General features: G+C 42.2%; 1 long non-coding RNA gene across 1 annotated transcript; it reads right to left on the minus strand.

The window, feature by feature from the left end:
- On the minus strand, positions 2,416–13,984 carry LOC110402107. The gene is made up of 3 exons (XR_002440908.1): positions 13,838–13,984; positions 10,866–10,870; positions 2,416–2,426 (listed from the first exon to the last, which is right to left on the minus strand). It is a non-coding gene; the product is annotated as an uncharacterized LOC110402107 (long non-coding RNA).

The raw sequence follows: 15,465 nt of genomic DNA on the forward strand, positions 1-15,465 counted from the left end.
CTTTGTAAGCAAATTTGTTTTTTTGCTTCTCCATGTCGCGTTGGTTGGTTGTCCCAGTTTTTTGCATTTTGCTGGCTGTCACTGCTCCTGCTCATCTATCTGTTCTTTCCCAGCTGAAAATGTGTGGTGTGATGAGTCCCTCCTCTGCCCTGTGCACAAGTACATTCCCTGTGCCTCAGTATCTTTGTCTTGTAGAAGTTCACGCGAATAGCACTCACCTCAATGAACTTTAACAGTTCTAGAAAAATCAGTTTTTCAAGAAGGTGTTTGTAAAAAGTTTTTTCCTGTGTAAAATCCAACTTCTGCTGATCCTAAAACATGAATATTCAATGAGTGGATCAAGGAGTGTTCCATGGCCAGCAGGGCAAGGGAGGGGGCCCTGCCCCTCGTCTCTGCACTGGTGAGACGTCACCTGGAGTACTCTGTCCAGACGTGGAGCCCTCAGCACAGGAGAGATGTGGTCCTGTTGGAACATGGCCAGAGGAGGGCCACTAGCTGAGACACCTTCTGCTAGATGAAGATGCTCAAAGCTGCATCCAGCTTGGCCTTGAACACTTTCAGGGTTGGGGAATTCCTGGATTTTCTTTTTTATAAAAGCATAAAACAGGATCAAAGTCTGGAAAATTCATCTTGTTGTCAGATAACCACACAGGAAAGAGCATTATAAAGTACTCTTAAAATTTGTCTTTGAATTTTGGATTCCTGTACAATTAATTTAAAATTCAATTTCAAGTGAAAAGACAGCTCACAAGATAAAGACGGCCAAGAACTAATTCTCCATAGTAGTGTAGGACTATAGAGCAGAAGAACGGCTTGTTTAAAAATAACAAATCCATGATTTTATGCATTATTCATTTGTTTTTATCTGTAGTTTTTGATATAAATCATTATATTATTCTGTTTTAAGTCATTACACAAATATTTCAGTGTATTTTATCTTCTATTGGAAAAAAGCCTACATTATTTGCATGGTAATGCCAATTTTTTTCCTCTGAAAGATTTTATTTACCAATTCATCAAAAACTAATTGTCAGTGTTCCCATGCCAGTGCTGGTAAAGGCACTTGCAAAGCATGGGAGGAAGAGGGTCAGGTTCTAGACTAAGTGAAACAGTATAGATAGAGCCAATGAGTTAACTCTTGCTGTGATATTTTCTAGTGAGCATGTGGTCTATGTGAGCCCTGTGACTGAGTACTGTGGTCTTAGCATTGCTGTGAAGCAGCTTGTGCTGCAACAGAAAAGATGAATGCAAGGACATGGCATGTGAGTGAGTAACAGGAAGGAGAAGGCTAGGGAACAGGACCTGTGAGAGCTCAGGTTGTATTTGCATGCTGGACACAAGAGTGCAACTGGGCTTCTTCTAGGCTGAAAGGTTTTATTAAAGGATGTCGCAGGATAAGGTTTCCTGGCCTGGTGCAGTTTTCCTGTTAAGACCAGCTAGGGTGCCAAATGGAGCTACGTGAAGTGGAAATATTTAATGTGATCCAACTACAAAGCCTACAGTTAACAGTTCAAAATTATTAGATCTCCGTGTACCAACCTTATAATGTCTCTGCTGAACTGTCCACTTGTTGGCTGCTTCTTCTCTACCTATACTGGTAAGGTGGCATATGAAATTCGGTGCCACTTATATGAGATTTATGATGATAATTTCTAATGGGATTAATTTGACTCCAAGGGAGAAAAGAAATTGCTCAGTTTTCAGCTAATCTCCTAATAGTTCTTTATTTCATTTCCTCTTTTAGTCTGGAACCGTGACACTGAATGCTGATGAGATCATATTTTGCTGATGTTCTTTTTGGATAACTACTTTGGATTGCTAACTTTGTTACAGATGCCTGGTTTAGCAAACATGACTAGAATGTAGTTGTAAAAACCTCTGTGTCTTTGCACAATGTATCTTTACTCAATTTAACTACTAGAATATTGAAGCTCTGGAAAAGTCTGTGATTGTCCCATGCAGAAGCATCCCTTTCACTGTTTCACATGGCAGTAATTATTATTTAAAATGGATATTTTTTATTCTCTCCTCTAGTTAACATTTAATTGCTTTCTAGCTGGTAGTTATTAATAATTCAAATACATATATTCCCCATAATATGACTCACCTTTCAGGGACACTTTTGTACTTAGTTAATGAATGCTGACAACTCTATGCAGTCAATGCTGCAGGAGTAAAACATCTTAAAGAAGATGCAGTGTCTGACATGGGGTGACACGCTCCTTCCTGTGTCTTGGTACCACTTTGGGAGGGTGAGCGTGCCCACGCTGCTGCAGCATCTCTAACAGCTTGGTGGGAGCATTGATGTCTTTGCCGCAAGGAGATGCTGCTTGGCCAATTGAAACTGTGAAACTATGAAACTGTGCACAGTGCCATACAGCTGCAGCTCCAGGAGCTGGCTCCTGTAAGAGCTGCCTGACAGCTTGCTCTGGGCTGAGGGCACAGCCTGGGCCACCTGAGCACTGCAGTGTTGCCACCACCCGACAGGGCTTCTGGATGCCATTTCAGGGCAGTCCTCTGCACTGCAACGTCCTGAGATCGCATCGGTACAGTGGCAGCCCCTGATGTCACACTGCAACAGGGCAAGGCACTGCTCAGAACTCTGCTTTCTGCCCATGCAGCTACTCATGGATTGACTGTGTACAGATCCAGGTATCTAGTTTCAGGTTCCTTTGGGGCATTTACCACACAGGTACAGGAATCCAGGGCATGAACAGAGCATTTTTCACTGGGGAATATGCTGCTCAGAGACAAACCACACTGCCTCAGCAAACATCTGCACAGAGAAGCACCAAGAGGAATGCTTGACCTCAGGTGCCCCCTCTCTCATTTGCTGTTAAAGGAGGATGTCTTAGACTTCTGAAACTTTATGAATCAGTAAAATATTTATTGTTGTAGAATATGTTCATAATTACACTTCTAATTGTATTCTTAAACTCTCTCTCGTTGTACAGTGCCTTTACTGAAGATGAGATACGAACATTCAGAAATATTCATGAGTCTCTTCTATCCTGAATCTTCTCATAGTGGCTCTCCAGGTTATTTTTAATTAAAGAAAAATTAATTTAGGATGTGGAAGTGAAGTGGAAATTAAATAACATGAACTACTAGACCCAGATATGCTGGCCTGGTCTGACATCCTTTTGTGTGTGTGTGTGTGTGTGTGTGTGTGTGTGTGTGTGTGTGTGTATGGAAAAACAGTATTTCTAGGGAAAAAAAGAATCCAGAAGGTTTCAGAAGAAGAGACAGTGCCGGGAGGATTAGCTGGGGCGAGAAGAGAGCAGAGGGCTTCTCCCTGGCTGCACAGAGGCCTCTGGTCATGCTCCACATTAAACTTCCAGTAAGAAACTGCCCTTGTAACTGGGTGTTGGTCACCTCCAGACACTGTATAGAAAATGGAGACTAAGTGTGTAGCCCAGCACCAGCCATGCTGGTTCCTTGGAGTGATAGCTCTGGTCAGCACCTGTGGCCACCTGCATGGGTGTTGTGGTTTAATCCAGCAGGTGGCTCAGTACCACCCAGTCATTCACTCACTGCCCCCCTTCCCAGTGGGATGAGGGAGAGGATCAAAATAACAAAGTGGAACTCATGGTTTGAGATAGTTCTATCTACTAAGGTAGAGAAGAGGAAAATAGTTATGACTGTAGATGTACATCATTTGTTAGATACATTTATATATAAAAGTAATTGCTCACAGCTCCCTGACCTGTGCCCAGCTAGCCCTTAGAGCAGGGGAAGAGAGCCAGATGAACTCCTTACCCCCTTCAAAACTCATTCTGTTTGATGTCATATGGTATGGAATATCTCATTGGTTGGTTTAAGTCAACTGTCCTAATTCTGCTTCTTCCCAGCTCCTTGGGCTCTTTGCTGCAAATGGTCTTGTCTCTACATAACACTGCTTAGCTGGCAGCTATAAATATTGGTATGTTATCATCACTGTTTTTTTTCCTAGAACCAAAACATAACACCATACCAGACACTGGGGGGGGGGAGGGGGGAAACAATTCGGTCCCGGATGAAACTAAGACAACAGGGCTAGTTTCTCAAGATCTTTGTTATGGTTTGGCCTCATCAATGGAAAGGAACTGACTTTATCATCTGCTGTCACTCTAGCAAACACAGCTCAAAGTCATTAAAAAAATGCACCTGTCTCAAGTTAGGAAATATGTAAATTCTTTTCTGGACTCACTTGCACATGTAGGTTGTGTCCCCCTGAAATCAGGGACTGGTTATGAAGACAAAGCCAGCTAAGCTGCCACCGTGCCACATTCAAGCATGTCTTGACTGCTTACTGCTCTCTGGGCACTACAACACAGGAAAGTATCCTACTAGCTGTCAAAATGCTGTCCTGTCAAATGACTACTGTGGTAAACGCTAAGTGTCTTACCATAGAGCGTTAGAAGCTGATTCCTAGAATGAATGTAGGGTACTAATCTGAGGCTGACCAGGTTGTTTCAGTCGACTACTGTCAGAGAATCACACAATTTCAGAATTGTGGGTGTTTAAGGGACTTCCAGAGATCATTGAGCCCAACCCCCTACTGAAGCAAGTTCCCTAAAGCAGGTCAAACAAGCAGGCATCCAGATGGGTCTCGACTATCTTCAGAAAAAGGGATTCCGCAGCCTCTCTGGGCATCCTTTTCCAGTTTCTTCATGTCCTCACCAACGTAGGATACGTTAATGCAGTACTCATTTCATCAACAGGTGAGTTTAGTCTTCAAAAAATAAGACATTTGTAAAAGTGATCAAGTAAAGTAATCTGGATGTTTACCCATTGGAAAAAATAGCAGAAATCAAATGATAGAAAAAACCTGTTGCAAAATGTCTATAGTTTCAATTTTTTAAGTTTAACAGTTACACCACATTTATGCTGCTCCAGTGATCAAGATCACTGCAAACTTTTAGCACCATTTTTTCTTTGGTAACTTATGATACTTTCAACTATCTATTGACAAAGCAGAAGACCTGGTATGTTTGGAATTTTCATATGTTTTCTGGTCTATAATGTATTTATGTTCTATTAAGAAAAACAACAGGAACCTTCCTCACATTCCCTCCTACCTCTCTTTACTTTTTCATATAGTATATATAATTAAAAATGAGAATATTAGAGGTAGAGAGAGCTATCAATAGATATGGATACTGAGAGATAGAAAAAGGAACAGAAGACAGCATGAAGAGGTTTCCTGATTTTTTTCTTGATTATATACAAAATGCAAAATGAGAATTATATATAATGAATACTATATATGAATATACATATATGTGTGTATACATGTGTATAATTCTTCTGAATATTTATCTTATAAATACACAGAAGATATACTCTATGTACAATATATGGGTGTACTCTTTTGGAGTAAGAGCTATCTATAGGAATCTTGTACAACCAAAAATATTTTAACCATGCACAACCTAGTTAGCAGAAACCCAGTAGAACAGCTTTGAGCATTGTGAGCGCGCTTTCTGTGCGTGCCTGGAAACACATTTTGCATAGCATTTAAAAGGCAGGACATTTATGACAAATTGCATTAATCTTAGACTGTTTAAAATGCAATTTCAGCGCCATAACTTAACATACAGAGCATCATAAGTGACAAACTTACATATGCTATTAATTCCTTAACGTTCTCTACCCCACAGATGTTGACAATATAAATATATGGAAACCATTCAAAAGACTGTTATATTTAATGGTTGAAAGGGAATTCAGTGGGCCTGGTAAACACCTTTAAAGATTCCAAATTGTCCAATAAACTAGGAAAATATAAACTGTAGAAAGAGATTAATTCTTTCATTTTGGCTTTGAAGTTTTTCACTTTTTTTTAGATTAAAATCAATAGAATTTGGTTTAATATTATACCAACAGTCTTCTACCTGTCTTCAAACAGGACGTAGAAGGAGATAAAGCTCTATAGTTTCAGAACGAGAATTCCTACAGGATGTATTTGTAATGGTTTCTCACATCCGTTCCCAATATTCAGGATGGCTGGCATACGGAAAGAGCAGATGAAAATAAAAACCATGCTTTAATTGGGAAAATGCAAGAAATACCCTAGAATATTTCACACTTTTATTTTAGAGGTCTTTTTTTGTCCATAGGAAAAAAATAGTCTCTGTAAATGCTGAAATAACTTTATTTAGGTATGTCCTGGGCCATTCTTACCTTTATGGAGGCAATGGAAGACTGAGAAAACCGAAGAATTGAGGATAACAAAACACATGGTATCAAAATCGCTTTCAACTGTTACCAGAAAAGTTGCTGCATTTTCATATACTTTTTATTTGCATATGCACAAACTCTGGCTAGTTTTTCCAGACTGTCTTCCTCTTATGTATTTTAGCCTTGAAGCCTTGTGTCATCTCACAGGAATAGTTCTCCCACAAATAAACAAAAATGCCCTCTTGTGTTAAATTATGTGAAGAGCTGCAGCGGAATTGCCAGGTTACGGCCTGAACCAATGGTTGAGCACCAGGTGAGATGGTACGGTTATCCCTGTGAGCCCAGATGCAAGCACTCCACCCCTCCTCACCCTCATTTAAGGGTTAGCAGCCAAGGAAGCAGTATTTCTTTGGATAGAGATTACACTCCTCTTGAGCTGTCACTGGTTGTTGGAAAGGGTGAGCCAATTTTTTTATTCGTTGCCTGCTATTGCTCCATAGCTCTTGTATCCCATTAGAAGGCACTGTCATCGCCTTCTTTTGCCGTGGAAGAGTGAAGTGTGTGGCCACTTCCTCCAGACACTCCAGCCCAGGACCATTTCTGCCTAGCTGCTGGCGTGCCAGTGAGATGAGTTCTTGTACTAACACATCCTTTCCCACTATACACAACTACAGTTTCGGGGATTTTACCAAGATGTGTTTCAAAATGACAGATATTTTCCTTGCTGTCAAGAAAAATGAGTTGGGCTTTGATAGTGTTACTCTTATAAATAAATCCTTTTTATTTTCAGTGTTATTGGGCCCATGGTCTGAGTTCTAATGGATATAGTCCCATTGTAATTTAATCCTGGCAAATCAGCTGGGTGGCTGGTAAATACTAAAGCACTGTGTGTTACTAAAAATAAAAGCAGTGGTCTTACTGTTGATGGGGTTATAGGTAAAACTGACTAAATGTAACCAGGATTGAAATTACCTTTCAAATTTGCTGCCTTTGGTTAGTACTGTCCCAGTAACATTGATTTATAGATATATGAAAGTGTACTCCATTTCCATGTATGACCACGTTTGAGAGATTCAAGTTCTTTTATTAGAATTTGTTCTCATACTCCCCATACAATGAACAGGGGCATGAGTCCATGCCTGTTCTAAGGTTTTCCCACCAAAAGTTAAAAGCAGGAGCACTGTTAGAGACTAGAATGGAAGTATGAATGCAGCGTTTCCATTTACCATAATGCAAGATTATGTAAAACAAAATAGATAATCATCTCATTGGCGAATTCTGAACAAGTCATCCCATTTATCTAAAAAAAGTGAAGAAATTCATTATGCCTTAATTTTTATGGTTAGTAACGCCACTATTCAGATAAGTGGGCTACAAGGTTCATTTCAAAATCGTAAGCACAGCATCAAAATATGGTAATTTGATCATCACAGGCTGGTTTGACTGTAAAGCTGTTGCACATTCTCTCTTCTAGGTAAGTGAAGCTAAACTCACTTTTTAAAAATAAGCCCTTAGCTCTTTCTGCAATCCCATTTGATTGAGGATAGTATGGAGTGTGAAACACCCATTGAATTCCTTCTTGTTTTGCTCAGTCTTGCACTTTCTTACACGAGGAATGCAAGCCATGATCACTTTAGATAACGTTAGGAGTAAGTAGATTTGAGAACCAAAGCAATAGCCTTCGCACAGCATTTTGTCCCATCCCTACTTGCAGTGTCAATCCACAGCGGGCTGATGGGCACTCAGCGGGGGCAGTGCATTCCGTACTGCTGAAGTGTTTGTTAAGCAGAGCCACAGGGTGGTGTTCCTGAGCTGCCCTGTGGTAAGAGCTGTCGCAGGAAGGGATTAAAACAGCAGCAGTGCCTGGCTACTGCCTGTGCTTAGAGCAGAATATATTTTAAGTTCAGTAAGTGAGTAAACTCTAACCCAGCCTGTTACGTACCAGTGTCATCAGCCCCGCAGAGCACAGCTTCCTGCTAGAAAACAGCGCATTTTGAAGAGAGAAAGGTACTACTGAATTCATTAAAGCAATTAGATTGGCTCCTTCTCACACAGATGTCAGTATGCTTGTCTCTGTGAGCTGATCACAGGAGAGGGTGTACGTCAAAATGGAATTCACAAAGCACCTCGAAGTGCCCAAGATGCTGCTTTTCAGAGGAGTTTGAAATAGAAAAATGAATTTCACCCATACTGATTTTATTTGGTATCTATGGTTCTTACTGAAATCACTATGAAGTGTCTTAAAAAGTTACTGTTTATACCTCAGGTGACATCTGCCCCAGTAAGCCCTGAGCTGCAGCTTTTCCTGAGGACGTTGCAGAGCAGCGCTCCCAGTACAATTTCTCCTTGATACAGAAGTCATTGTTGCCCGTGATGTTATTTTGTTATCCAAGTCCTCATCTTGCTAATATACCTGCAGATTTTCCACCACAGGCAAATAACTTCACCTGCTGTTCCACCGTGTGCTTTGGATATACACCAGAGACTTCACACAAAATGACTGCATCTGTAGTTGGTGCTAGTTACTTCTGTTACAGCAGAATATGCATGAGACTGGATATTTTTTAAAAGCAAAATATATTATTTAACTAAATTGAATGGTTATATTGACATTTCTATGCAACAGCTTTACTGCCATGTCATTAAGTGCCACTTTAACATAATGTAATTACTACTCAAGTAACATGGTATGGTTGTAGATAATACATTTTGGAACCACAAAAAATAATAATAATAATAATAATGAAGAGGCTTGATCCAGCCTTTTGGGGGATTTCTTTTTCAGGCATTTCAGGCTCACAAGAGCTAAGCTAATTAAATGTCAACTTTAATACAGAAAATATTTTTAATGTTACTTTGATATCAGTAAATGCTATGATGACTTTTTCCTTTTTTATCCTGAAGAAAAATCAGTTAACAAACCAATTAGCTTGTCAGAGATATAGAGCTCTTCTATGAGTGTTTGTGTTTTTGTTAACATTTTGTGAATCTGGGTGTGTGAATAGATAGATTCTAGAGCCTTTACTTGATGTGTTTCTTGTCCTAATCCTTGCCTTCCTAAGAAAAAATAGATGATTGCATCTTTGAAAAATGAAGGATGGGACTGGAAACTGAGACTTGGTGACAACTTGCAGGCAGTATTCCTATCCTGAATCCTACACAAATAATGATTGCATCCCCCATTTCATGAGAAATAATTTTTGCCATCAACAAAAGTGCTTTCTCAGGCTGAGTTGTTCCAGCTTTTCTGATCCCGTGCAGAGGCGTTAATTGATCTGTATACAGCCTGTTCCAGCTTGTTTAGGAATGAAGTTAGCAGCAATGGAAGCTGAGCCCAAGAGAGCCCTTGGGAACGCATCTGCTCCATGGACTCTGTGCATGGAGCCACACTGTGGAGTGCTGCCCTCAGAGAGACAGGATCTGAACACAGCTCTGCTGTCCTGAGTGCTGCTGGGCAGGTTGGAGCACTGTGAAGGCAGGATGAGGAATTCTCCCAAAGTCAGCAAGCATACACCTGTAGGGTCTTCTTATGCATGATGTGCTCTCACAGGAACCTTCTGTTACCTCAGTGGGCACTGGAGAATGGATTATTTTCTATCCCACCAAGCTGTCCTCTTCAACATGCTTTATGAATGATCTGAACTACATCACCATCCCGCTTACCCTGAGAGAGACAAGGAGAAACCTTAGGTGCCATTTGGGTAAAACACAATGTTTGGAAAAGGTATGTTTGTCCGTATTTATGGATGCTGGGAGTGTATCAGTAAACCTAGTCTTAAAAAAGATGGAAAGGGTGATGTGCTGTAGGCCAGGTGCCAGAGAGTGTTACTGAGTGAAAGATAATAGCTTGGATGAGGCTTGGGAACTAGCAAACAAATTACTGAAGTTTACTATTTTTTACAGCTTTATTCTATTCCTTCAGCACCTCACAAAGATTTCACTGAAATGTGATAGATGGCTGGGGGATCAGACGACATTACAGGAAAATTATACAAACCACAGAGACAATAAATGTTCTTCTATCTTTCTGTAAATGTCCTTGGTAAGTAAGGATCAAGTGCTGATAAATAATATTAAGCTCAGCCAGGCAGCTAATTTTATCATTGCTATTAGCAGAGAATGTGAATTCCATGAGACAGCGTCATTTGGGATAACTTTATTTAACGTGTTGTGATATTGTGAATTGGTTACTAAAAAGAGCAGGATCCAGTCTTTTTCCTCTTGCATCTATCATGTTCTGATCCACCTGTTGTGGGTTTGCTGCTGGCCATTATGCTTTTGAGTTTGTCAATCCTTGGAGAATAGTGCTCTGCTGCTGAACCTGGGGATGTCTGTAATTACTGACTAATCACTTCTGGCTGGGGCCTGGGGTCTCACCAGCTCAGAAACAGCTCCAGATTTCCACCCATTGTCTCAAAGGTGGATCGTTCTTGATATTGCAGCTTAGAATGCAGTATTCAGACAGTAGGTATGCTGCAAAATTGGTCAGCGCTCCAGGCAGACATCAGTATTTTCAGTATTATTTGTCAGTAGGTTTGATATTGCATGAGATGCACAGGTAGAAAGGTTTCTTCCAAGGGGAATTAAGTACTAAGTCATAAAGCATGATGAAGTACAGCACATTTAGGGTCACTGGCTATACTGTTTCCAGAAAATAGGCCATTTCACTTGTCTGTTTCCTCCATCATGGTCTCCTCAGTGACAGAAGCTGTACTAGTCTACAGTCTGTTTTCAGTCACTTGCAGATCTCATAGGGAAGTCCAGGAGAGAAAATCTCTTTGTATGAATTTGTTCATAACTTATTATACTCCAATTTATAATCATAGAATGGCTTGGGTTGGAAGGGGCCCCAATGACCATCAAGTTCCAACCCCCATGCCACAGGCAGGGCCACCAACCTCCAGATCTGGCACTAGACCAGGCTGCCCAGGGCTCCATCCAATTTGGTTTTGAACACCTCCAGGGATGGGGCACTCACAGCCTCTCTTATAAGCTCCAAGGGACCAATTCCATTCACATGAGTCAAGGAGAGTTGTCATGGTTTTATGATTTTCAGTTATTGGTATTCCACACCATAACATCATGTAGTGTATGTACCTGGTTCTCAGAAGAGAAGGACTACTACATTCCCCAGGGGACTTTGCTCCTCTGTTATCGTTTCTGGTCAAAAAAGAGGGAAAGATAAAAACTCGCAGATCACAAGACCTTGCTCTCTTTCCGCCCATCTCTCGTCCCGGCAGCACCTCGCTCTCCAGCCATCTTATCATCGGTAGTAGAGTAAGGCTTACTTTGATTTTTGGACATTCTCTCACATTCTATTGGATTTATTAGCTTAAATTGTAATTATATTGTATTATAGTATGTTGTTTTGCATTCCGATATCTTATTTAGTAAATTAGTTTGTTTCTCCTCAGATTGTTGCCACTGTTTTTGCTCTCAGGCCCATCTCCTTACCCTTTTTTTTTCCCTTTCCCGGGGCGTGGGTCCGTGGGTCCTCCGTCCCATTCATCACGGAACCGGGCCGAACGCCCATAAACTGTTGACAAGAGTAAAATCCTTCACACTCTTGCATGGAGTTTTTGATAGCGAGATTGCCTTTTTTGCACACCAGACAAAAAGGACATTTCTCAAACAGCAGTTGTCCTTCATCTCGGCTTGGGTACTGTCCAATAAAGCAGTCTCCAACAGTTCATAAAGGTACTCAGCTATCTGAGCTTGACTGCTGCATGTATGCATGTCATAGTGGGCAGTACTCCTCTGAGCACTTCAGACAGAGGAAATAGAGGACAAGGTAGTGCTCCTCCCTGCATGTTACTTACTGTGATGGTGATGCTTCCTGTTTCTAAAGAATTCTCTTGAACTTTCTGTGCTGTTGCCAAAACAAGCTAAACAAATTAATCTTGTCTTTCCCTTACCAAACCTTTTAAGCCATGTTATACTGTTAAATCAGGAGCTGTACTGGAATATGGAGGAAAGTCTGTGCTTGAAGCTGCAAACAAAAGCTCTCCTTGCTTACTCCAACTGTGGAGTGGAGCACACCCTCAGCAGTTTTCCGATGACACCAAGCTGCAGGGTGCAGTCAGTGCACCAGAGGGACAGGATGCCATTCAAGCCTAGTCAGGCTTGACCAGCAGGCCCAGGTGAACCTCGTCAGGTTCAACAAATCTAAGTGCAAGGTCTTGAACCTGGGTTGAGGCAACCTCCACTATCAATACAAGCTGAAGAATGAAAGGATTGAGTGCAGCCTTGCCAAAAAAGACCTGGAGATACTGGTGGATGCAAGCTGGACATGAGCCAGCAATGTGCCCTTACATGTATCCTGGTCTGCATCAAAGGAAGTGTGGCCAGCAGGGTGAAGGAGGTGATCCTGCCCCTCTGCTCTGTGCTGGTGAGGCTTCACCTGGAGCACTGCATCCAGATGTGGAGTCCTGAGTACAGAAGAGACACAGATTTGTTGGAGCACATCCAGAGAAGGCCCACAAAAAGGATCCAAGGGATGGAACACCTCTCCTACAAGGACAGGATGAAAGAGCTGGGGCTCTTCAGCGTAGAGAAGAGAAGGCTGCAAGATGACCTGATAGTGGCCTTTCAATATCTAAAGGGGAGCTATGGGAAAGAAGGCGACAGACTCTTTAGCAGGATCTGCGGTGACAGAACAAGGGGAAATGGCTTCAAGCTCAAAGAGGGTAGATTTAGGTTAGATATAAGAAAAAAGTCTTTTACAGTGAGGGTGGTGAGGCACTGGAACAGATTGCCTAGTGTATGGGAACTGTTAAGTCACAGCCTGAAAAAGTGATTGAGCACCTGGGAAAGGGATGTAGCCAGCCCTGGGAGCACAGGTGGAAACAATTCCCCTATGCCACTGGAAGCCAGGCTCCACTCCTCCCTAATCTCATTTAAGGGCTGGCCACCACAAGGGAATGATCCCTATTTGGAGATTTTCTCTTTTGGAGTGTTTAGTGAGTCCTGATCGTCAAAAAGGGGTAAGCAATTCTTTCTTTATTACCAGATTGTGGCCTCTATCATTTGTGTGTGATCCTAAACTGGTTTAAGGCAGCTATACCTGCTGTTGCCTTTCTCTGCACTCAGAGATGTGGTGGATGGCCCATCCCTGGAGACTTTCAAGGTGAGGTGGGATCATGCCTTGGGCAGCCTGATGGAGCTGCGGTGTCCCTGTTCATTGCAGGAGAGCTGGGCTAGAAGACCTTTAAGGTCCCTTCCAGATCCAAGGATTTTATGATTCTAACTTTCCTTTCCTAGATGCTCGCACTAGTCATTGACTGCTTGTCAAAGGTAGCGATTCCTGGTCTCTCTTTTTTTCACCTTTTGCCTTGTTGCTCTGGTGCCTTTTTAGGTTTTGATTTTCTTTTCCTGATGTAATATCTCTGGGCCAGAAAATTTGAAACAAATAGTATTCAACTTTTTTGCAAATTCAATTCCATTATTTTTAAAAGAAACTAAACCATTGCAGCTCTTCCTGAGATTGCCTGCTGCCAAATATTAGGCTGCCTTCAGAAGCAATCAGGGAGGAATCCTTTGGGAACGAGGGACTCCTTTATTCACCCCATAAAATAAGCGTAAATTTTACTGAGCTATTAAATCATCCTCTCCACTGTTACACTCTAGAGAAACTTTTTGCAGTGTCCTATCACAAATAAACATGAATTTTCCAAACAGTGAGTTAGAGAGGACAGTCGAAGGGTTAACTATTGCATGGGGCTGGGGTAAGTAGAATGTAAGGCAAGATAAGAAAAGGAACTCGGCGAAACTCCATTATCAGCAGGGACCAGTACAAGGAACCGGCCGAAGGCAGAGTGACTCTGCAAAGCAGCAGTGGGGTGAAAAGGGCAGAGTGATGAAGACGTCGAACCTTCATCCAACGACCACCAGGAGGAGGGAGGAAGACCTCGAGCCTTCATCCAACGACCACCAGGAGGAACTACAACGCATGCGCTGGAAGGACGGACCATATGCAAAGGAATTCCCAGGAAGTGATGAATATGTAGATGAGTCCTGGGAAACCTGCTGAATATGTAGATGGGTCCCGGGAAACCTGCTGAATATGTATAAGCTTGGCTTTTAAATATCTAACATTTCTGCCCAGTTATGCGAGTTTGGTAGGGCGGTGAACCCCCTCGCATCCGGTGTGGGCGCAGCACCGTAATAAACATACCTGCTTTATAACCTAATCTCGGGTTATGGAGTTTGATTCCGCAAATCAACAGGTCTAACAGTAACCAAGCTAGATGGGTGTCCATGGCTAAGATGGAGCTCAGGTACAAATACAAGGACTTGCAAGCTATGTGAGTTCAGACTGGGAGAAGCTAAAAGTCCTTCACTGATCTGGCCGTGTGAGCTCTGCTAGATGCGTAATGAGGGGGTCATGAAAAAGCTCCTTGAACTCCACTAGACGAGTCAGGCAATGCACTGTTTGTGAATCTGTAATCATGGTAGCTCATATACTGAACGCAACCTGACTTGTGCCCAAATTGGGCGCTACTCAGAATGTGACATTGTACCATCCCTAGGCTTGTTGAAGACCTAGCGTCTGAGTTGAAATAGCCCTCTCCAGGCTTGCCCTGGAGAACAGGGGTAGGTGTGGCGTCCCCAGCCCACAAAAGGCCTTGGGGCAACCATGGGGTGTGAGCAGTGTCATTAGCATTTAAATTTTCTTTAAACTTCATTAAACAATAACCGTTGAATAACCCTGCAATTGAGGTTCTAAAGTCTCCCTTGTCAATTTGTCTCACTGGTTAATATACAGCTACTAATGCGCCTACATTTCATTAGCACTAAATTTGCTAGGTAGTTAGACTTCGGTGCGTTATTAGTTAAAAACAAACTAATGGAAGCTGGCAGAAATTTAAAAAAAAAAAACAAAAAAGCAAGACACCATCAATCCGATGTTGTGGTTTTGTTTTTTTTTTTTTAACTGACATTCGTAAGCAATTAGCACAGATTTCCAGTGTTTGGGGAAGTTGTCCTTAGTTTGCTTCGGTTTGTTTTTTTCGTTTTTGATTTCTTCCCTCGTCTCCTAACTTCGCGTTCTTCCCCTGTTATCCAAGAGCAGGGAACGCATCGCCAGGGTGTGCGCAGCAGCCCGCGTCAATCCCCTCGGGGCGGTTCTTCCCGCGGTCTGTGCTGCCACCTGGTGGTCAGTGCGTGGAACCGCCACCAGCGCTGTACTGCCCGGCAGGCAGCACGACGCATGCGCACAGGAATGCGGAAGTGGCGTGCCCGAGTTCTGACCGCTCTGCGCAGCGAATCCGCCAAGCTTTCTTCTGCTAAGCCCTCCAGGCAGCA

The sequence above is a fragment of the Numida meleagris genome, chromosome 6, assembly GCF_002078875.1.
Source record: "Numida meleagris isolate 19003 breed g44 Domestic line chromosome 6, NumMel1.0, whole genome shotgun sequence".
Classification (NCBI taxonomy): domain Eukaryota; kingdom Metazoa; phylum Chordata; class Aves; order Galliformes; family Numididae; genus Numida; species Numida meleagris.